Source organism: Callorhinchus milii, unplaced genomic scaffold, assembly GCF_018977255.1.
Source record: "Callorhinchus milii isolate IMCB2004 unplaced genomic scaffold, IMCB_Cmil_1.0 Scaffold3, whole genome shotgun sequence".
Classification (NCBI taxonomy): Eukaryota; Metazoa; Chordata; class Chondrichthyes; order Chimaeriformes; family Callorhinchidae; genus Callorhinchus; species Callorhinchus milii.
The window spans coordinates 6,059,274-6,061,897 of record NW_024704744.1 but is presented as its reverse complement, the minus strand read 5'-3'; the positions used below and the strand labels follow the sequence as shown (position 1 = coordinate 6,061,897).

Sequence of the window (2,624 nt, the reverse complement as noted above, 5' to 3'; positions counted from 1 at the left end):
AGAATGCAGCAGCCAATTTGCACATGGCAATGACAAACATCCATGAAGTGAATGGCCAATTTTTACACGGGAGATTGTTGACCAAGACACTAGTCAATTTCTTCTCTTTTTCGAATGGTGCCAAGAGATCTTTAACATTCATTTGAACAGGTAGAGGGCATCGGCTGCACGTCTCACCCAGAGGACGGCGCCTCTGATAATGAGAATTTTGCTTCTCTTTTTGAATAGTGCCAAGGGACTCTTTAGCACCTGCCTGAACAGGCAGAATAATAAAAAATAATCCTTGCATTTGGTATAGCGCCTCATCAGGTCGTTGAGATGTCTCAAAGCGCTTAACAGGATATACTGTAAAGTGTATTTGTGAGTGAACACGACAGCCAATTTGCTCATTGTGATGTCCCTCAAACCGCCATGAAGTGACCAATTTTTATTTGGGGGATTGTTGTCCAGGACACCAGTAGAAACTCCCTTCTCTTTTCGAATAGTGCTGTGCGATTGTTAACATCCACCTGAACAGACTGACCGAACGTCTCATCTGAAGGACAGCACGTCCTTAGACTATGTGAGTTCAAGTCCAGAGGAGGGGCTTGAACCCACATGCTTCTGACCCAGAGGTAAGAGTGCTCCCAACTGAGCCAGGCTGATAGACTTACTGTGAACCAATGTAATGGTGATGCAAACCTCCAGCAACTTCACATAAAACTCTCAAACCGCAGTGATTGAATCAGTCGCCTGCGCACTTCGAAACCATCCAAGTCAGGCAATAAATCTTTCCCCAATTCCATGCACAATTGTGCACAAATCTTACATTTTCAGACAAAAGGGTCGGAGAGGACAAGGCGAGGGGGAATTTCAGCTCCTTATGAGATAAGTCAGAATGAAAGGTGACGTACATAATAACTTTCTATATTAAATAAAAGTATTGATTTTCCAATCATCATTTCTTTTTCGATTGAATCTTGCAACCCTACCGACACAGCCGTTCCCTTTGCTCCTTGAAAATCAACCAGCCTGTTTCATGTGGAGTCCTGTAGTGTAGTAGTTTTAGCACATTCACCTCGCAAGTGAGAGGACCTGGGTTAGATTCCGAGGTGGGGTAAAACCTTAGGCAAATTTCCTTATTCCACACGCCTCAGTTTACCTAGCAGTAAGTAGGAACCCAGTTGTTAGTTGATGGCAGATCGCTTTCCGGGGGTAATAATCTCTTCAAAACAGATCTGCCTCCAGCTTGCCCCCAACAAAGAGGAAAAAGAGATGAGGCCACGTTGCAAGGATGTATCGGTGTGCTAGAAAAACCTACAACACAATCACATCATAACTCACCCGGTGTAGCACCGGTCTGCTTATAACTAATTTGCGCCATGGAAGATGGGTCACTTCGAGCTTCCGGTACACAGTGTCAGGAAGTGACATCAGTGAATACCTGACAACCCGGAAATCATTTGTGACCATTCTTATAGGATGCAAATGTCCGTCCCACCCCAACCTCCACATTAGTGTTATGATCTGGAATGCACTGCATGAAAGGGTGGTGGAATTCAAATTCCTCTAAATAGAATTCAAAATCCTCGTCCTCACTTTCAATGCCTCCATGGCCTTGCCCCTTCCTACCTCTCTGACCTGCTCAACCTGTCTGCTCCCTCCGTTTAGCAGGTCCTACCATCGGCGGCCGGACTTTCAGCCTCTCTGCCCCCACCCTTTGAAACTCCATCTCACAATTAATTTGCTTTAGTCCCTCCCTTGCCTCCTTCAAGGCATGACTCAAGACCCTATTTTGTGACCATGCCTTCAGCCGCCCTCCTAACCCCTCTGCCCTCCCTCATCCCAGCTCTGCAAACCCCCAAGCTCGGGTCCTGATCCCTGACTGCTCAGCACCTTGGGACGCTCTCCCAACATGAAAGACGCTTTACAAATATAACTTTGCTGTTGTTGTTGGAAGCAGATTCGATAGTAGCTTGCAAAGAGGAATTGGATACTTGAGAAGGAAACATTTGCAGGATTCTGGGGTAAGAGCGGGTGAGTGGGACTAGTTGGTAGCTCTTTCAAAGAACCGATGAGTCAAATGGCCTCCTTCTGTGTTGTAAGATTCTATGATTGTATAATAATAATAATAATCCTTGCATTTGATACAGCGCTTTTCACATCTTCTAGACGTCTCAAAGCGCTTCACAGAATATACTGTAAAGTGAATTGACTATATATTTTGTGGGCGAAACACAGCAGCCAATTGCACACAACAGTGTCCCACAAACAGTCGTGGATTGAAGTGACTAATTTATTATTGTTTTTTTTCTTGAGGGATTATTATCAGACATGTGGAGTAAGGAAACTTGCCCAAGGTTTCGCCCTACTGGGAATCGAACCCAGGTCTCTCGCTTGCCAGGCGAGTGCTCTAACCACTGAGCTACAGGACGCCTTTGTATGATTATAGCTGGAGGCCTGATTGCCTATTGCAAACCAATCCTAGACTAGTCCTAAAATCACAGCAACCCAGTCGTTCATAAAATACGTTGTGCTTTACAGAAATGAATGAAAATCTGAACATGCTGAGAAAGTGCACTCGGGGGATTTAACAATTGTTAACCACTTCACCCGCATTTAATTCTGCTTTAAATGCAACCTGT

At 44.9% G+C, this 2,624-nt stretch overlaps 1 non-coding gene across 1 annotated transcript; it reads right to left on the bottom strand.

The window, feature by feature from the left end:
• Window positions 1-2,342: 2,342 nt before the first annotated feature.
• On the bottom strand, window positions 2,343-2,414 carry trnaa-ggc. The gene has a single exon. It is a non-coding gene; the product is annotated as a tRNA-Ala (tRNA).
• Between the last annotated feature and the right edge of the window lie 210 nt (window positions 2,415-2,624).